We start from the raw sequence: 22534 nt of genomic DNA on the forward strand, positions 1-22534 counted from the left end.
AGTGGTGATATACAATATACATTGATAAAGGAACTCTGCATTGGGCCCAGAAGACCACGCAATGCTCTTCGAGAGATGTTCTCTACTATATATCTATGGAGAGTTTAGGGGTCAGTATACAACTCTCCAGGCTGTTATCAACTTCCAGAAGTTGAAGACACTACTTCTCACTTGAGTAGCTCCTCAGCTGGAACTACAAGCAGAGTGTACCCTATTCCAGTCTGTCCACCGAGCAGAATTTCCCGGCTCTACAAGGAATTGAACCTGATCCCTTTCTATGGCACGCCTGTGGCATACTGACTGCATAGCTGTGGCAAGAGTCATAATATACACTTGTGAACAATTGAGTTATAACTATTCTGTTTATTGGGGAGAGAGTATGTATATTGCCACCGTGAATGAAATAGTTTAGTGTATCGTAACTGGAATGTATTCAGACCTCGTACTTGTGTGAGAGCGCAGTGTCTTAGACACTTGTAGTGTTTGTCTTAGCATGAACTAACCGGTGAGCCTTACTTTCTAGTATTTTTAATTATATATCATTACTGGTGCCTCTGGCACTTTTGTGTTGCAATAGCTTGCAATAGCAAACATTGAGTCAACCATGGTTTTTGGATTAGAAGTAGAGGTCAGCTGGGTTGACATTGGGAATAGAGTGATGGGAAGTGGACAATAAGCAGTTATATCGAAGGGTGCATTATTTGATATGTTAAGGTTAATTACAAAATGTGGAGTGGAGAATTTTTCACGTTGAGCAGAAGTAAGTTTACAGGACCAGATGTCAAATTACACATGATCAGTGTGAATCCCTATAGTCAGCATGAACACTGGCACACAGAATAATTTATAGGTAGCCTTGCTGTATATAAAAAATCAGATTTGTGCTGAACTGTCATGAACAAACTGTCACTTCTCTGGAATAAATAGACTCTGATTTGTTAATTACATCTGTGTAAATGAAAAATATAGGAAAAGGTAGAGTGCTGCTTACTGTAGAGGAGACATGTTACATTGTAGACAGGCACAATTAAAAAGGCACTTACACAAAGGTTTCGGCCACAGCCTTTATCAGCAAAAGAGATACAGAGAAACACACACATTCATACACACAGGCAAGCACATGTCACACACATATGACTGCCAACTCCAGCAGCTTGCCCCTAGCTGCTGGACTTGGCAGTTTTTTTTTCTCTGTGTGTGTGTGCGTGCATGCGTGCACACGCGGTGTGCTTGCTTGTGTGTTGTGCCTGTGTGCAACTTTGTTTTCTTTACGGTAAAGAGTGATCTATCTTTCCCTGCACTGTTGATATTCCTACCTGGAATTTCCATTGTTTAATCAGTGTAAATAAGAAGGACACAGTTACATATATTCTGTCACTTGAAGACTAATACATGAAGTCAGTGGACATTACTTTTTATTGCAGAGGATCTTTGTCACCACTAATTATTAATTTTGTGTGCCAGTTAATTAGACATGGTTTCATCCTTTCCTGGATGTGCCCTTTTTGTTAAATCTTCCTTCAAAAGATCTGATTTACTTCAAGTTAATAAACCTGAATATTCTGAAAAAGGAGGTGCAGCTTACAGCTGCAGTGTGACAGTTGATCACAGGGTGATTTTATCACTGCCATATCGTGGGTACCCATGGCTCGAGACACTTATTCTATAAGGGTGTGTAGTCATTGGGCTTTCTTGTACCACAGTGTCAAAGGTGTACTGTAAGCAGATTTATTCAAGGAAAATACTACCACAGTCAGCAGAGTGAACTGCTATGGGCAACAGGATATCATTGACAGGGGTTACCACTGACTAGCATGGCTTTAGCAGTGAACAGGTGGGCCACAATGTAGCAAATGACTCACCAACTCAGTGACAGTCAATAAACAGTAACCATTCATGCCACTGGGAACTGTCACCTCTTTGTGGGATACAAAGATGCAATCTGCACACTGCTCGTCCCAGTTACATAGATTAGCATTGGTTCGGAACAGCACCAGGGGATGCTCGAAGCATGCAGGAAGGTCGTCTGTCTGATGATTTGCGGTACATATTGCCAAGGTGGCAGGGTGCAAAATAAGGAGTGATCAAAAAACTTCCATTTGAAGGCTGCTTAGTTCAGATCAGTATGCCACACACACACACACACACACACACACACACACACACACACACACACACACACACACACACACACACACATATCCATCCGCACATATACCCTGCTTGTGTCTGTATATGTGCGGATGGATGGATATATGTGTGTGTGTGTGTGTGTGTGTGTGTGTGTGTGTGTGTGTGTGTGTGTGTGTTTGTGTGTGTGCGAGTGTATACCTGTCCTTCCCCCCCCCCCCCCCCCCCCCCCCCCTAAGGTAAGTCTTTCCACCCCCAGGTTTGGAATGACTCCTTAACCTCTCTCTTAAAACCCACATCCTTTCGTCTTTCCCTCTCCTTCCCTCTTTCCTGATGACGCAACTGTGGGTTGCGAAAGCTTGAATTTTGTGTGTGTGTTTGTTTGTGTGTCTATCAACATACCAATGCTTTCGTTGTGTATGTTACATCATCTTTGTTTTTAGATATGTTTTTCCCATTTGGAATGCTTCCCTATATTATATTATATATCAGTGCTTTCCTCTCCCACAACTATCCTGCAGACCTTGTCCACAAACAGATCTCCCAAGCAATACATTCCTCCCCACCCAACAACAATGTTACTACCCCCAGACCACACAGAAGCATCCCCCTTGTCACCCAATATTATCCTGGCCCAAATACATCAACTAATTACTCCGCCACGGATATGAATTTTCAAGTCAAGCCCTGAAATGAGATCATCCCTTGACAATATTCTCCCCACTCCACACAGAGTTGCCTTTTGCCGACCCCCTAACCTCTGTAACTTCCTTGTCAAACCCTACAATATTCCCAGACCACCTTCTCTACCCAGCGGTTCCTACCCCTGTAACCGACCCCGATGCAAAACCTGCCCCTTGCATCACCCCACAACCAACTACTCCAGCCCCGCTACTGGTAAAACATACACAACTCAAGGCAGGCCCACATGTGAGACAACACGTCATTTATCAGCTGACATGCCTGCACTGCACAGCCTTTTACATTGGTATGACGACAACTAAACTGGCTGAGCGCATGAATGGGCACAGACGAACTGTCCGCCTAGGAGATGTCCAATACCCAGTAGCGGAGCATGCCCTCCAGCATAATTCTAGGGACCTAGGAACCTGCTACACCATATGTGCCATTTGGCTTCTCCCACCCAACACCAGTACCTCGGAACTGCGGAGATGGGAACTTGCACTCCAACACATCCTTTCATCCCGCCGTCCCCCTAGACTGAACCTACGTTAACCAACCTCACTCCCATTTTGCTCTTTAGTCTTCTCCTCTTTCCCTTTCCTCTTTAGCCATTCATGCATCTTTTCATCCAACATAGTTGCGTTTATCTTTATACTATGTACCTCTTTACTTCTGTATTCATCCTCCTTGGTTTGAAGATGGCACAGTAATTACAGTAGAATATCTTTGGCTTCCCTCTGACATCCATGCCTCCATCTTTGCTACCCTCCCTGTTTACCTTTCACCTGTTGCTTCATAACCTGGATTGTGAATAACTGAATCCACTTTCCCTTCTTCCCCTTTTTTCCCCTCTCTCCTCCCTGATGAAGGAACGAAGTTCCGAAAGCTAGGATACGTCAATTTTCTGTTCTGTTTTGTGTATCTATCGGCTGTACTGAGCTGAGGTAAGTACTGGCCAGGCCCTCTATCTCTTTGTTAGTATTTGTTTCATATATATAAACACACACACACACACACACACACACACACACACACACACACACACACACACACACACACACAGATAGGGTGATGCGTATTATCATTTAAAAACCTCCAAAGCACTGTAGATGACCCTGAGACAAGTAATTTAATACAAGACACATGGGATCACAAATGTTGGATACGATACAAATGTTGGGAAATGTGTCAAAAGCGAATGACAAATGTCACCAGATGATGTACCTTGCCATGCTTGCAGTGGTTGAGCCTCTCGGCCTGTCACACTTGATCATCCCAACCCAAGTCAAGTATTCATATCATTGTGGCTACGGACACACGTGTGCGACTTTAGTGATGGCATTCAGGATTTGAGTCTTGCATCTAGCAGGCAGTATTCTTTCATTGTGTTAAACAATTATGTATTTATATTGAAGTTTATTATTTTATTTACCGGCCTTGCAGTTTCCTTGATTTCTTGCAAAGTACAGTACAATGAAAACCTACCATATTGCATAACAAGTAGATGAGTATAAACTTCAGAATAGCATCATTGCCATTAAATGACCTATGTTTTCTTTACTAACTAATGTCTGTAAACAAAAAGAGAAGGGACAGAAACAAAAAACACAAAATCAGAACTGCTTTTGCTTGATTACAGCAGGGACAATAATTTTGTAACATCTACATTTACAACAGATCATATTTACAAAATGTTTTCGAAATTTGCTCTGTTTGCTCAAATGAAAGTATTGCACTGCTGAATCATTCCTTTACACTCAGCCCCAACTGCTGCACATGCTGTGGGGTATGTCATCTGGTTACGTCATATGTTCAGTGTTTCTCACCAATTTTTGGGGTATTTTGAAATGTACAAAAAGGCAAATGCAGAAAGTTATCACATTTTGCTGCACATTACCTGTGTCACAGAAAAATAATGTATACAAATCTTCTCAGATTTGCCACTGAATAACTTTGTGCAAGCCTCACAATATTTCACCAACACAACTGTTCGTCATCTTCAGGTAGTGGTGGGTCCTGTCATCACTGCTGCAAGATGTGACTGGTGTTATTCGCACAGCAGAATTGAAATTTGTCAGGCTAGAAGCAGGAGTACGAATGTGTGGACAGGCACTCCCAGTTGGATGGAAATGCCATTCATAGTAGCCTTCTGCTTATGTGTTGTGGGCAATGACTGCGCTTCTGGACACTCGTGTGGTTAAAAGCTGAATTAACTCTCTGCAAGGTGCTGCATCAGGTCATACATCGGAGGATCTGGTTTCTACTGTGTTAATTTCATAGCAGTCAGTGCTGGATTCTGGGCAGTCCTTAGTCAAAATTCCATATTCCTGTTGGTAAGATTGCCCACCGTATGGATACATGCCTCATTCTTAAAAACACAATCCTAGAGTGATGATGCTGAGGATAAAATTTCAGTCCTCTTGGGAAACGTGTGGTGCCCTGTATTCAGGCAGTGCTCTGCTACCACTAATTTACTGGGTGGCATTTTTGTCAGCGCTGTTGAACACAGTGTTCTTGCACAATGTGAGGTGTCTGCCCTATATAAGATTTCCCATAATGGCATCAGATCTTATATATGATCTGTGTTTTCTAAGGTCAAGATTGTCTTTAACTGAACCCAAACAATTCCTTAGTTTTGCTGGTAGACGAAAAACACACTTGATTCTGTTTCTCTTAGCGATTCTTTCTATTTTTGAAAACATGCCACTGAAATATGGCAAAAAAGCCATTTGCAGTGCTTGTCTAAGTATCTTCATTTACATCCCTACACTGAACTTGCTTTGCTCAGAACACATTGCAAATCTGTTTACAAGAATAAACATTCTGCTGGAACACTGTTCTTAGGTGTTACTGTTCACCAGGCAGACTGTCGGTATCTGAGATCACGTGTGCTCTATGTGCCAGGGAGTGTAAGACACTACCACATTGTGCAGGGTGACGGCAACTTTTGGACCGCAAATATAACTCTGCGTGTATCAGTTTGCAGTAGAGACTATGCCCCAGTGTTCTGTCAGCTTTTCTTCTAACCGTGACATCCAGGAATGGTAAGCTGCTATCTTATTGTACTTCCACAGTGAACTGAATATTCAGATGGAGCGAGTGCAAATGCTGCAGGAACATAGGTAGTGTCTGTATTATGTGGGCCACACCACAAATGTCTCTTCAGCATTCTGCCAGAAGGAGGAATGTTGGATATTTACTAAGGGAAATAGAGGATCTCCCATGGGAGCACTGTCCACTTGATCAAAGTAGTTGGTGTTACATAAGAAATAGGATGAGGTATGCACATGTTTAAACAGCACCACAATTTCTTTCTCAAACTTGCTGCTAATAATCTCTAATGAGGGCTGCAGGGGCACTTTTGTAAGTAATGATATAACATTTGAGCTAACTAAAAGATCTGAAAGTTCTAGTTTAAGCATCTTCAGGTATTCTATGAAATCCTCTGAATTCTAAATATGATGGTCATAGTCATCCACATGATAAATTTCAAAGCTGTCACGTGGAAATTGCCAGTTGCATCTTGCAGCAGTGATAGTGGAAATCACCACCACCAGAAGATGCCAAAATGTTGTGTCACTGAAATATTGAGGGAGGGACTTGCATAATGTTATCTGGTGGGGAACCCAAAGTGTTTTTGCAACAGATCTATCAGGCAAGCCTGAAAATTCACATATACTCCAAGCAGTAAGTACCTGTTGTAAAATGGTCACATTAGTGAGCTTGGCAATTAATTAACAGTTTATCAATAAATTTGGCGTCATTTTGCAAGAAATTGTGCTATGTTCCACTACTCCCTCTTCAACAAAACTAATGTCAGTTTCTGCTCCACCTCTTCAGCCCGAGATCCTATGTATACTCTTGAGCATTTGTGTAAGATACCTGTTTATTTATAAAAATAAAAGTAACTTCTATCATGACTTTCCCATTCTTGTCCAGTGGGTTTGTTATCCTGCTGTTGCCTACTGCAAACTACAGGATTACTGTTGAAGATTTCTGCAAAGTTTTTCTTCCTTTTTAGTGTACCAACATTTCACTGTGTGGTAATTGCCTGGTACTGTTTAACGGGTGTTTTAACTGTTGTTTCAGAGATGCAATACGAAGCAAATGCAGTGAGGATGACTTGCTTGCCATGATTGGGGCAGCAGTGAGAAGAAAGAAGAAACAACATGCAGGTAAGATACATTACAGCAAATGTAACTCTATAGATAGAAAGAAAATTTCTGCTTAACAAGTCATAGCAAACATAAGAGCGAAATAGAATGAAAAACAACAGTGATAGAACCTGTGTTTTTTGTGTAAAATTGGATTTAATTTTTTATTTAGTATTCATTCTGATTAATGCCCATTGGTCAACAGTACATTTCAGCCCTAGAATTTGGTTCTGCAAGGTCCACCAGATAACCATATATGGCTGTTGTAACTCCTTTATTGGACTTCAGAAGTTTTCCAGCAACAAATCTTTTTTTTTTCTTTCTTTCTTTCTTTTTTTTTCTTTTTTTAAAAAAAGCTAAAATGCAGAAAACATCATAAAGGAAACACTCACAGAAAAGCATCAGTGTCCTTGAAACAATGGAAACTCCAGTAGGAATATCAACAATGTTGGAAAAGACAGATTACTACTTACTGATGAAGGCTGTGGCTGAAAGCTTTATGTAAGTGTCTTTTAATTCTGCCCATCTGCAGCCTAAGGTATCTTCTTTATGGTAAGTAACAGGCTGTCTTTTCCTTCATTATTCATTAGTGTTCTTTGTTTTTATTGCTGTTTAGCAAGCATCGTGTGGTATATAAGGGATGTGAATAGCGTCAGATGTTGAATATCACTCTGGAGGATATGAAGGTGCTGCATATTGGTGTAGACAGCATTATCTGATGAGAGTTTGAAAGAAACCTCATTGTGGATGTCCATTTGGCCGCCTGGTTAAACCTTGCAACATTTGTATTTTTTGAGTATTTGGATATGACAGTGGCCTGATGTTGGAAAGTAAGGGCATACTCATAATCAGTGTTCCAGTTGACTACATCAGACCACTACAAGGGAGCATCACTGTGTAGTGTACTGAGTACATTGTAACCTGTTCACGTCTGTGACTGCCATCTGAGAACAAGTACAGTAAACTCTCGTGCAGCTACACTTTTGGCTAGCTAGATTGACACTTGACAAGTTTCAATTTGCGTGCACCTGGAGCCAAGCATTTGCTGGTGTTTTTTTGGCAATCTACTGCTAATCAGTGCACTGGTGCGTGTCAAAAGTCCAAGTATTGTCAATTCGTGCGTGTGTTGGTTGAAGCTCTAGTGTGTTTCTTATTCGTATTGCATGGTTTCATGCCACTGCCATCTATTGGAACTCCTTGTAAGTACAGTACATACAGTATTGTTCTATGCAGCGCAACGTAGTCCTGTCGAAACTGACAATTAGAGTGCGCCGCCTAACACTTTCCACTTGTTGTCAGTACATCAAAGCTGAGTGTTTAACAGTGAACGTACAACACCCTGTTGTGTTGCCACGTGGGCTTGAGTAGAACAGAGGAAATGGCATAGATGTATCGAATGCTTTCATTTGATGGCTGCCACAGCCTGGTTTCAAAAGTCAAAAGTTTGTCTAGTGCATCTCGAGTGTTGTCAAGTTGTGCATCTGTGTGTTTCTGATTTGAGGTTTTGTGCTCCCACTATGTGCCTTAAAGTGTCCAGAGATAAAAGGGGCCAAAAACCATAAAGGACTCAGTCGAGTGTCTGTAAAAAGAACACTGAACGTGACTACGGGCACGAAACATAAAACGAATGTGATCTTGTTGGAAAAAGAGCTTCACACTTTGCAGAGAATTGATGCTGGTGAGCCACCCACAAAAGCTGCTGCAGAGTAGGAGTACAATTACTGATCGGGAGACAAATCGATCAGGAATTGAAAAATTTTGTTCCATCCAAGCATTGGGCAGTGCAGTGAAATCTTGAAAAACAGTGAGAAAAGGTGCACATCCTCAGTTAGAAGAGGCATTATTTTTGTGGCACGAATAAATAAGAGCCAAAGGTGTGTCAGTTTCAGGTCCTCTACTTTGTCAAAATGAGCTGATGAGCTGATTGAAGGAAAGAAGCAAGAATTCCTTGGAAATAATGGCCGGCAGGATCGTTTCAAGAAGCGGCATGGCATTCATGAAATTGCCATCAGTGCCAAATCATTATCTGGGGATGAAGCTGCTATGCTGATTTTAAGAAGAAACTGCACGCAATCATTGACAAAGGATGTTATACTGGCAATCAACTTTACAAATGTGATGCAACTGGGTTGAATTACAAAATGCTGCCTACGAAAACCCTTGCCTCTAAAGAAGAAGAAATGGCTTCCGGATACAAAAATATCAAAGAAAGATATACTGTCCTCGCTTGCAGTAATGCCACTGGCAATCATAAACTGTGTCTTACTTTAATTGGCAAATCCAAAACACCAAGAGCATTTAGACACCAACCAACCAGCTTTGCCACTGAGGTACACGAATCAGTCTTAAGGCACGTATGAACAGTGCCATCATCAGAGAGTGGTTCCAGGCAGAGTTTGTTCCAGCTGTAGTAAATTACATGGCAGGAAATGGACTGCCTTGAAAAGCGCTACTTCTTGTGGACAATGCTCCTTATCACCCAGGTGATCTGCAAGATGGGGATATCAAAGTTGTATTTCTCCCACAAAATGTCACATCTCTATGTCAACCGATGGACCAAGGTATTCTTGAGGCGATGGAAAAACATTACAGACGCAAGATGCTGGAATACTTAATAGGTGTGATTGATGCTGCAGATGATTTTGTGGAAGTTCTTAAAAAATCGATGTTTTAAGTGTCATTCATTGATTGCTGAAGCTTGGAGTCTAATTCCTCCACTTCCTCTTGTTAGGTCTTGGAAAGAACTCTTAGATCGTAAGGCAACCTAAGTGGTGGGAAGGAGGAGGCAACACCGAAACTCAAGCTGACATAATTTTGGTGAATTTACTGGAGAAGCTGGTTGTAAAGACACACACTTCGAAGACATTGAAGAGTGGATGGAAAATGGCATTTTTTCATGTGCCTGAGGATGAAATCGTCCAAATTGTGACCGATCATAAAGTGTCAGAAGACTATGTTTCTGATGATGAATCAGAGAAAAATATTCCTCACACATTCTGTTACGAAGTGATCCAAACTGCCCTGGAGTACATCAGCCAATAGGAGGAGACGATTTATCCTGAAATAGTTTGATTTCAACGTTGGAGATGTATTGTTGCAAAAATAGTTTCTCAAGCAAAAAAACAAAAAAAAAAGACATTTGTGACTTCGTTACCAAAAAATAAACTCTAATGAAGCATCCTAGAACTTCTATGTCCATAACTTAAAATGTTTTTTTTTTTTACTTTTCTTGAAAGTTCCTCTAAACAGACTTTTCGTTCCTTTGAGTTATCTCTAGATTTGTTTCATAATTTTGTTCAGTAGTTTATTTTTTATTCAAAAGAGTAGGTAATAAAATTAAAACTCCTGTTTTTCCTACTGCCAAATAAGGGAGATTTTTTCTGTAAGAATGCAAAATAAACGAGCTTTGTTATACAACATTTAAAAACTTTGAGTTTTCAATCATAGTTTGGTGCCTTTTTAACATGTCAACACAATTTTTTCAGTAAAAAAGTGCAGGGTTATTTGCAACCGTATCAGTAACGTTTTACATACCCTACGCACGTTTTACGATTGTATTTCGCAATATTGATGCAATTTGGAGTGTTCACATGTGAAAAAAGGGGGACTTTGATTTATCTGAAATTTTCGTTATTGGAACCGGCCACCGTCCCGATAATTTCGGATAAACAGGAGTTCACTGTAATAGACTCCTTGCAACATGCTGTGTCATACAGCTAGGAGCAGCCAGACTATGGAATTGCCGTCCTGTGCATAGGCTGCCATTAACACCCAAGCAAATGACTGCATGTGAAGTGGTGCCACGATCGAGAAGTACGGACTGCTAATGAATGGCGTCACATTATGTTCACTAATGAGTCTCCCAGTCCTGCACTGCTCCAAATGACTATCGTCATTTTGGGGGGGGGGGGGGGGGGGGGTCAGAAAGCAGTCCCATGGTGTGGGGAGCCATTGGGTATGACTTCAGGTCACGGCTTGTAATGGCCGAGGGAACTCTGATGGTACAGCAGTGTGTAATAGTATTGTGGTGCTATTTTTCAACAGGCCAGTGCTTGTCCACATGTAGTATGTGTCTCTTTAAATTGTCTGCGTGATGTTGATATACTCCTGTGGCCAGCAAAATCCCCATATCTGTCCCCGATAGAACATTATGGGACCAACATGGACGTCAACTCCATCCCACTGCCTGTATCCACGATTGCAATGTCCAGTTACAACAGTTGTGGATCACCTTTCTGAGGAGGGTATGCAGCAGCTTTACGACATCCTCCCGCACTGTCCAGACCAGACAGGGTGCATTGCTGTATTGATAAGTGGGCTCAAACTGATAAGTTCTGTGTAAATTTGACTCTGTTCTGTTATGACTGAAATAACATTACATACGCTCTAAATTCGCTATGTTTCAATTTGTTTTCTCCCCACCTTCTGAGTGTCTCACTTTTTTTCAAGCAGTGTAATTTAAGACAGACATAAGAATATGAAAATGGGATGGCATATCACATTGCTATTCAACTATACCCCTAAGAAAATTGTATGATAATGGAGAAGAGCAGGTGCACTATTACACTGACTAGAACGTAAACTTAAAGATAGAATTATATTGTGTAACCTACACCGATGACATAATACTAATTGACAAAAACATCACTGATGTGCTAAAGCAATTTGAAATATTAAGGGAGCAAGCTAGGAAAATTAGACTACTAATTTCATATGGAGAAAAAATTCTTGGCTGATACCAAAATGGCACTGGGTGAACTTATATAGGCAATGACATAGTATTCGGTGTTAAAGAGTTTAAATAGTTAGGTGAAAAAGACCACTGAACATCATAATGAAAAGAAGGCCATAGAATCCAGACTTCAGAAAATACAAACTGTCTCTCACTTAACTAAAAGTATTTTTCCTGGAACTCTAAAATCTAACATTGTACAACAGTGATCAAATTAGAATTTCTTTATGCATGAGAGAGACTCTTTGTCCAACACAAGACATGAAAACAGCAAGAATGTAAAATTGTAGTAAAAATCTTAGGTCCAAGAATAAAAGATGGAATACATCACACAGAACCCAGTGTGAAATCTCCAGGCAAAATCCTAAAAACTCTTGTTACAATGTGTCTCCAAAGAATCCAACTTGTGGGACATACAGAAAGAATGTATCCAAACAGGCAGCTCATTGGATTCCCACATACTTGAAAAATAAGATCCAACTGATGAAAACAAACAGGAAGAGACCTTAAGAAATTGGAATCACCACATTTACAGTATTCTGATGTAGTGATGAGTCACACAGAGTGCAGTTTCACAGTAGCTTGATCGATGCTTGTACTTGTGTGTGTAGTATATGCAAGTGTGTACAGCGTCTCTTCTGGTGTACACACAATATGCTAATTTAGTGGCCGAGCAGTAAACCGGATCCCTACTTGGTTCCAGTGTGCTGTGCTAATTATTCTTCTTCACTTGACATTTATGCTTGGAGCTGCAAGAGAGGCCATTTTCCAGATAATGCCACAAAAACAACAAATTCTCAGATATCAGTTTAACTTACACTCTTCAACATCATAGACAACATTTCACATTAATATGTTGCAGAACACTAGATTAGTGTTAAAATTGCCAGAGTAAACATTGTTCTCCATGTGACAGATTGTCACCCGACGTCCAAAATCGATAAATTTTATATCTCTGCACAGACAAGCAGCTGGTTGCTCATTGTCATCTGTGGTGCTAATCAATGGGTTGAGTTCGTTGCTGGCACAGTGCCACCACAGAGTAAGTGGCCCCTCATCCCAGCAGGTGGCGATGTTTTAACACCCGTATAGCTCCCCAGACTTACCGCGTCTGTGGATAACTCCGTCTCTGCACAGAACTTCACACATTTCCCACACAGTGGGCCCTCGTGTCTTTTACACACAATAAATCTTCAAACTTATTTCATTGGCTAAGTTAAATTTCGAGTGTGACATGCTATTTCATAAAAAATAGCAAACGGTAGACATGGATGTTGTTGTGACTCTTTCCTAAGGCAACATTTGTGTATTACACTTGTAGAAGTGCACTGCAACGTAAAACAGTAGACCGTAAGTTCAAACAATGGAAACTCCAGGTTGGAATATCAGCAGTGTAGGAAAAGAAGAAGAAGCTAATTACCATAAAGATGGCACGTTAAAATGCAGACAGGCACAGTTAAGACACTTACACATAAGCTTTTGGCCACAACCTTCATCAGAAAAAGAAATAGAAATACACACCATTCATTCACACAAGCAAGCACACCTCACACACACATGACCGCCAACTCTGACAGCTCAGACCAGAATGCTAGTCTGTAAGTTTGCTACACAATAAAATAATTATTCTGAGCTACAAGAAAAATGGATTCAAAGAACTAAACTGCTTGAAGAAAAAAAAAGGGAAGCTCCCTGAAGCAACATAGTTTCACGAGTGTGCATACCAGTGGTAAATTATGAGAGTCGCAACTCTCTGAAATGGATACAAAGGCCACCAGATTGCATTAGCTTTGTTTGTGTCTCAGATTGTTACCATGAATGGTAGGAGCTATAAGAGATGTGAAGAGTGTAAGATGTTGAGTGATCCCTGTGAAGGGCACAGATGCCCTGTACTTCTGTGAGTCAGCATTATCAGCACGTAACAAAATTTGAAGGGGCCTAATTGTGTGTCTCCATTTGCCAGGCTGATTGAATTATGCAATATGCAGATTTGTGAGACATTCAGATGTGGTAGTGGCCCCATGTTGGACTGCTTGGGAACGTAAGGGCAGCGTGCTTGTCAGCAAGCTTCCGGTTGACCGTGTCTGACGAGCCCATGGGAGAATTGCTGTAATGTACGCCAAGCACATTGTAACCCTTTGACACCTGCACCTGTCATGTGATCAGCAGTGAGTCACATTCTGCAAGACCCACGATGACAGTTGTCAGTGAGTATGACAACGACATAGGGAGAGGGCGTGTGGGGCAGCATCGGATATGACTTCAGGTCACTCTGACAGCACAGCAGAATGTCATGGACATCCTACATCCTCATTTGCTACCTCCATGTCCAACGGAGTTACAAGAGACAGAGCAGTGAAAACATATCCAGTTGTTGACTCACAAAACGGTTTTGAGGTGTGACGCATGTAGTCTTAAGTGAATCATTCATACAAAAAGAAAAGAAGAAGAAGCTAAAGTCAGAATGTGAAAAAATTGGAGAATGGAATAGATATTTGAAGACTTCACACTTGAAACTCCCAGTTTTCCTATTGTGAAAGTGCCTTTGTGACCATATGCATTTCACTGACGATAAACCTTTTTTTCCCCCCCTGGGTCTTGGCTCCATATTTTTTCATCCAGTTGTGTCAGAATACTTGCATAGTATTTGTGAGGTATTGTTTCAGTCTTGCAAGCTAATCTAAAATACAAATCCCTTTTGCATCCTAGAAAACAATGACCACTCTTTCTCTCCGATGAAGTCACCTTGGCTATTTTTGTGCAACTGCTGTTTCATTTCAGTCATCTCTCATCCACGGGAACAGATTGGTGCATAGAATCAGTTGTGTGTCAGATTGTCCCAAATTGTTTTTCACATTAGGTTGTAGTCAGGCTTCAACAGACATGCCACTCACTTTCTGGTACGGCCACGGCATCAACTGTTTTGCACATCTTTTTAATTACTGATCTTGCAATATCACACTGTGTTCTTTCTCAGCATTTTCATATTTGATTGTAATTCTAGGAAGTTGTTCATGAGTCATCTTACAGAGACTTATGCCACATATGAATTCAGCCACCCATTCCTTAACTGTTGACTATGAAGGAACTCCCCCCACGAACCATGGACCTTGCCGTTGGTGGGGAGGCTTGCGTGCCTCAGCGATACAGATGGCCGTACCGTAGGTGCAACCACAACGGAGGGGTATCTGTTGAGAGGCCAGACAAACAAGTTTTTCCTGAAGAGGGGCAGCAGCCTTTTCAGTAGTTGCAGGGGCAACAGTCTGGATGATTGACTGATCTGGCCTTGTAACATTAACCAAAATGGCCTTGCTGTGCTGGTACTGCGAACGGCTGAAAGCAAGGGGAAACTACAGCCATAATTTTTCCCGAGTACATGCAGCTCCACAACTTGACTAGAAGAAGAGATCGGTTGGTAGGACATGTTTTGAGGCTTCAAGGGATCACAAATTTAGCATTGGAGGGCAGCGTGGAGGGTAAAAATCGTAGAGGGAGACCAAGAGATGAATACACTAAGCAGATTCAGAAGGATGTAGGTTGCAGTAGGTACTGGGAGATGAAGAAGCTTGCACAGGATAGAGTAGCATGGAGAGCTGCATCAAACCAGTCTCAGGACTGAAGACTACAACAACAACAACATGAAGGAACTGACTCCTAATAAGTAAGATGATGCCTGTAGAAAAGTACAACAAAACAGTAATCTCAAAAAAGGACAGGATAGACAGTACATTCTGTAGGACATATGAAAAATGATTGGTAAAAGAGACTTGGTGTGTTAAATGCAGCTTTTGATTACATGATAATTGAATTGGATAGATAAACAATATACTCGCTAAGTGGTGGCAGAACACACACATAAAAGAAGATTATAATTAGGCGAGCTTTCAGAGCCAGTAGCTCATTCTTGAGGCAGAAGGGTTGAAGTGGAAGGAAGAGGGGTGAAGGATAGGTCTAGGAAAAAGGGTAGATTTTGAGAAAGTTACCCAGAACTGCAGATCAGGGGAGGCTTTCCAGATGGGATGAGAAGGAAAGACTGATTCCACATCTACATACATACTCCACTAGCCACCATATGGTGCATGGCAGAAGGTACCCTGTCTCACTACAATAGTCTGAATAAAATTACTTGATAGTTGACATCAATCACTTGCTGCAACAATGTTGCCACATTGGCTACCAGCTACCGTTTGGTTACAGGTGACAACAAACAAGCGGCTCACTTCACAAATTATGTTAAATGTTTAACACAGAGCAATTTTTCTAGTGGATGGTGCAAGGTATGTCAGAAATGTTGGATACTCTGTCGACTATTGATTTAAAGTGACCAGTGACTGAACTGGGGCAGACGACCCGTTTTGTATCCCTGACTGTAAACTTGTGTCCTAACCCAGCCGAGAAAATTGTGGTCAACAGTCTGCAGCAGTACTAATATCATGATCGCTTTGTTCATGGCAATTAAAGCTAACCCTTAAGGGTAAACTCAAGACAACAAAAACTCAATTTCAGGGCTGAAAGCAAATTGAAATTTCTCCATGTCATTTGTTACCTGTAACTATCCTTACACTAGCTGCACATGCTGACATGTTAGAAACCAGTGAACAGCCCGTGTGGGCACTTGTTCGTGGATTATAGATGACTGAGGCAGATTCCAAATGAAGAAATAATGACAGGAAGAAAAATAAGACCAAATAGAACAGTCAAAACAATGATGAAAAATGATGCAGCAAAGTATTAAAAATAAAAAAAAATACATTTAAACCAATTAATTGAATGAAAATAATAATCACTTTCTTTTGGTTAGATTTAGAAATAAAAATTTTGCTACATTGATGAGATTCAAACCTATGACATGCTACACATTAGATTAATCTGCCAACCATTGTGCTATGCCACAGCACTGCATGAAGTATTTATATATGTGAATGTAGTGACCCAGTTGCAACTATGAATTGCAACCTTAAAAATTTCAGTTTCACGCAGTGTAGTGAAAAGCTTATCTAATGTAAGACGATCTCTGTGAATATGATAACTATATGTATGATACTGAATTACACCTTGTGCTGAGTTATTCGGTAGTGTTTGGTTAGTGCTACATCTACATCTACATCTACATTGATACTCCGCAAGCCACCCAACGGTGTGTGGCGGAGGGCACTTTACGTGCCACTGTCATTACCTCCCTTTCCTGTTCCAGTCGCGTATGGTTCGCGGGAAGAACGACTGTCTGAAAGCCTCCGTGCGCGCTCTAATCTCTCTAATTTTACATTCGTGATCTCCTCGGGAGGTATAAGTAGGGGGAAGCAATATATTCGATACCTCATCCAGAAACGCACCCTCTCGAAACCTGGACAGCAAGCTACACCGCGATGCAGAGCGCCTCTCTTGCAGAGTCTGCCACTTGAGTTTATTAAACATCTCCGTAACGCTATCACGGTTACCAAATAACCCGGTGACGAAACGCGCCGCTCTTCTTTGGATCTTTTCTATCTCCTCCGTCAACCCGACCTGGTACGGATCCCACACCGATGAGCAATACTCAAGTATAGGTCGAACGAGCGTTTTGTAAGCCACCTCCCTTGTTGATGGACTACATTTTCTAAGCACTCTCCCAATGAATCTCAACCTGGTACCCGCCTTACCAACAATTAATTTTATATGATCATTCCACTTCAAATCGTTCCGTACGCATACTCCCAGATATTTTACAGAAGTAACTGCTACCAGTGTTTGTTCCGCTATCATATAATCATACAATAAAGGATCCTTCTTTCTATGTATTCGCAATACATTACATTTGTCTATGTTAAGGGTCAGTTGCCACTCCCTGCACCAAGTGCCTATCCGCTGCAGATCTTCCTGTATTTCGCTACAATTTTCTAATGCAGCAACTTCTCTGTATACTACAGCATCATCCGCGAAAAGCCGCATGGAACTTCCGACACTATCTACTAAGTCATTTATATATATTGTGAAAAGCAATGGTCCCATAACACTCCCCTGTGGCACGCCAGAGGTTACTTTAACGTCTGTAGACGTCTCTCCATTGATAACAACATGCTGTGTTCTGTTTGCTAAAAACTCTTCAATCCAGCCACACAGCTGGTCTGATATTCCGTAGGCTCTTACTTTGTTTATCAGGCGACAGTGCGGAACTGTATCGAACGCCTTCCGGAAGTCAAGAAAAATAGCATCTACCTGGGAGCCTGTATCTAATATTTTCTGGGTCTCATGAACAAATAAGGCGAGTTGGGTCTCACACGATCGCTGTTTCCGGAATCCATGTTGATTCCTACATAGTAGATTCTGGGTTTCCAGAAATGACATGATACGCGAGCAAAAAACATGTTCTAAAATTCTACAAGAGATCGACGTAAGAGATATAGGTCTATAGTTTTGCGCATCTGCTCGACGACCCTTCTTGAAGACTGGGACTATCTGTGCTCTTTTCCAATCATTTGGAACCTTCCGTTCCTCTAGAGACTTGCGGTACACGGCTGTTAGAAGGGGGGCAAGTTCTTTCGCGTACTCTGTGTAGAATCGAATTGGTATCCCGTCAGGTCCAGTGGACTTTCCTCTATTGAGTGATTCCAGTTGCTTTTCTATTCCTTGGACACTTATTTCGATGTCAGCCATTTTTTCGTTTGTGCGAGGATTTAGAGAAGGAACTGCAGTGCGGTCTTCCTCTGTGAAACAGCTTTGGAAAAAGGTGTTTAGTATTTCAGCTTTACGCGTGTCATCCTCTGTTTCAATGCCATCATCATCCCAGAGTGTCTGGATATGCTGTTTCGAGCCACTTACTGATTTAACATAAGACCAGAACTTCCTACGATTTTCTGTCAAGTCGGTACATAGAATTTTACTTTCGAATTCACTGAACGCTTCACGCATAGCCCTCCTTACGCTAACTTTGACATCGTTTAGCTTCTGTTTGTCCGAGAGGTTTTGGCTGCGTTTAAACTTGCAGTGAAGCTCTCTTTGCTTTCGCAGTAGTTTCCTAACTTTGTTGTTGTACCACGGTGGGTTTTTCCCGTCCCTCACAGTTTTACTTGGCACGTACCTGTCTAAAACGCATTTTACGATTGCCTTGAACTTTTTCCATAAACACTCAAGATTGTCAGTGTCGGAACAGAAATTTTCGTTTTGATCTGTTAGGTAGTCTGAAATCTGCCTTCTATTACTCTTGCTAAACAGATAAACCTTCCTCCCTTTTTTTATATTCCTATTAACTTCCATATTCAGGGATGCTGCAACGGCCTTATGATCACTGATTCCCTGTTCTGTACATACAGAGTCGAAAAGTTCGGGTCTGTTTGTTATCAGTAGGTCCAAGATGTTATCTCCACGAGTCGGTTCTCTGTTTAATTGCTCGAGGTAATTTTCGGATAGTGCACTCAGTATAATGTCACTCGATGCTCTGTCCCTACCACCCGTCCTAAACATCTGAGTGTCCCAGTCTATATCTGGTAAATTGAAATCTCCACCTAAGACTATAACATGCTGAGAAAATTTATGTGAAATGTATTCCAAATTTTCTCTCAGTTGTTCTGCCACTAATGCTGCTGAGTCGGGAGGTCGGTAAAAGGAGCCAATTATTAACCTAGTTCGGTTGTTTAGTGTAACCTCCACCCATAATAATTCACAGGAACTATCCACTTCTACTTCACTACAGGATAAACTACTACTAACAGTGACGAACACTCCACCACCGGTTGCATGCAATCTATCCTTTCTAAACACCGTCTGTACCTTTGTAAAAATTTCGGCAGAATTTATCTCTGGCTTAAGCCAGCTTTCTGTACCTATGAATGAAATGTGTGTTTTCATTAGCATTGTTAATGTGTGTTGTTTTTGGTGTAGTTATCGCGTGTCATGAAATACATAATAAAAGTGTCGGGCTCATAATTCGGGATACAAATACATCAAGAAAGAATGCTGAACCAGGAATTGGAAGTGACTGGCCAATTTTGGTGGAGTTTGGCAACAGCAGACAGTTCAAGTGTGACGCTGACTACTCTTATTGGCGTTTGAAGTGCCAACTATCAAGTAATTTTAATTCGACTGTAGTCAGTTCCTTTCCCGTTCCATCTGCCAATCGAGTGAGGAAAAAGTGAATGTCTATATGCCTCTCTATGAGTCCTAATTTGTTGTCTCTTATCTTCGTGGTCCTTATGCATAATGTATGTTGGTGCAAGCAGAATTGTTCTGCAGTCAGCACAGTGTTCCTCAAAATCCCTCCAGGGATTCCCATTTGAGTTCCAGAAACATCTCCATAATACTTGTATGTTGTTGTTTCAACCTACTGTTAACAAATCTAGTATCCTGCCTCTGAATTACCTCAATGTCTGCTTTAATTCGACCCCTTGCGGATCCCAGACACTCAAACTGTACTCAAGAAGAGATCACACTAGCATCCTATATGTGATGTCCATCACAGCTGAGCCACACTGCAGTAAAATCCACCCAACAAACGAAAGATGATTATTCGCCTTCCCTACCATGACCCTCACAAGTTTGTTCCATTTCATATCACATTGCAACGTTATGTCCAGATATTGAAACAATATGACTTCTTCATTCATGACACTACTAATGCTGGATTCTGGCATTATGGATTAGTTTTTCCAACTCATCTGCAGTAACTTATATTTTTCAACATTTAGGGTTAGCTGTCATTTATCACACCAACTGGGAACTTTGTCCAAATCATCTTTTATCCTCCTAAATCACTCAACAATGACACCTTCCATACACCACAACATCATCAGCAAACAACCACAGATTACTGTCCACTTTGTCCATCAGATCAGTTATGCACATAGAAAATATGAGTAATAGCGCTCCTATCACACATCTCTGGAATGATCCTAATGATACCCTAGTCACTGATGGACACTCACCGTCAGGATAATGTAGTGGGTTCTATTACTTCAGAAGTCTTTGAGCCACTCACATGTCTGGGAACCTATTCCATGTGCTTGTACCTTTGTTAAGAGTCTGCAGTGAGGCACTATGTCAAATGCTTCTCGGAAATCAAGAAATATGGAATCTGGGTTTGTGAATTTTGTGATGGCAAAGTTAGAGGAGCAATGCATCTGCATTAAATTTTGCGTGAAACTCAAGAAAACCTTTACAGAGACACACCAAATGATGCAGGGACCCTATAGCGATGAGTGCTTAAGCCATACTTGGTGTTACATATTATTCACACGTTTTAAAAATGGCTTTACAAAAGTCAAAAATGATCCTTGTTCAGGACGCTCTTAGATGTCCCCTGATGACGCTTGTGTCAGGAACGTCAAAGAAATTGTGTGTTCCAGTCAAAGATTCACTGTCCGAGAGATTGTAGAAGAATGTAACATTTCAATTGGATCATGTTATGAAATGACACAGCATCTTGGAATGCATTGTGTTGCCGCCAAGTTCATTCCACGGCTCATGAGTCAAGACCAAAAAAACTTTTTGGATCTCACAAATGAGAATGAGATGTTCCTTGCGAGAATAGTATGACCCCTGCAGACTTCTTTTTATTTCCAAAGTTTAAAAGGATGAAGTTTTGCAATGGTAGATGAGATAAAAGAAAATTCGCAGACGGCAGTTTATGCAACCCAGCAAGAGGTGTGTCAAGACTGCTCCTGGAAGTGGAAATGATATTGGGAGCAGTGTATCAATTGTGGAGGAGAGTATTTCAAAGGAGACAATCCACAGTAACTAAAAGATAAGCATAGAAAATTTTGTGGACTAAGTTCTGGAATTTTTTGAACAGACGTCATATGACAAAAGGGCATGCTGAGTTGCCCATGAGCGATGCTTTGTACTGATTTGTGGACATAAACTTATTGGTCTCTATGAAACTGATTAGATTCAAACCCAGAATATGTTCATGAATTCTGCAGCAAACTGATGTTACGGGAATTGGTCTGTAATTTCGCGAGTCTGTTCTTTAGCCCTTTCCCTGTTGCTTCATAACCTGGGTTGTGAGTAACTGAATCCACTTTCCCTTCTTCCCTTTTTTCCCCTCTCTCCTCCCTGATGAAGGAACAAAGTTCTGAAAGCTAGGAATGTAAATTTTCAGTTCTGTTTTATGTGTATCTATCGGCTGTACTGAGCTGAGGTAAGTACTGGCCAGCCCCTCTATCTCTTTGTTAGTATTTGTTTCACATCTTATATGAGATTTTCCATTAATCATTTATGTTTGTATAAGCATTTATTAAATTTAAGAAGTTGGATTTCATATGTTAATACAAAAGATAATTTTTTGCATTGCAGGCATAATGAACCTGTCAAAGATGAAGAATCGGCCAATGATTCTTATTGGAGGATAACAATACGTATAACTTAAACTTGAGATTCTTGAAAATAAAGCTAGTCAGTATTTCTTAACAGTACTGATTGACGAGCAAAGTCTTAGTGGACATTTGTATAAAATTGTCATAGGTGTTATTTACAAGAAGAGTAAATAGTTTCAATAGGAATGTGGTGAGACATTTAACAAATGTCATGACCACACATTAATAGGACCTTATAACACTACCATTATGATATTAGTATGCTTTTACGTAAATAACAGAAACCCTGTCTCTATGTTGCCACATATAACCCTCTTACTAAAATTTAGTTTAGTTTCCAAATAAAATACACTATGGAAGCATAGTCCTGTTTATAGGAAAAGATAATCAATAGAGTTATCCTTCTTACAGGATTTACCGTGTGTTGCGTCTAATGGATAAGTAAATTGGACTATTCACTCCTTTTCCTAAGATCTTACCCAGTGGCTAGATAGAAACACAGTATGAATATATACTGAATATATACTGAAGCTAGGACAACTCATTTC

The 22534-nt window shown here is 40.9% G+C and overlaps 1 pseudogene; it reads left to right on the top strand.

Moving 5' to 3' along the window:
* The window catches only part of LOC124776173, a 59882-nt pseudogene extending 37860 nt beyond the window's left edge, over nt 1–22022 (top strand).
* Nucleotides 22023–22534: the final 512 nt, after the last annotated feature.

The sequence above is a fragment of the Schistocerca piceifrons genome, chromosome 2 (assembly GCF_021461385.2).
Source record: "Schistocerca piceifrons isolate TAMUIC-IGC-003096 chromosome 2, iqSchPice1.1, whole genome shotgun sequence".
NCBI lineage: Eukaryota > Metazoa > Arthropoda > Insecta > Orthoptera > Acrididae > Schistocerca > Schistocerca piceifrons.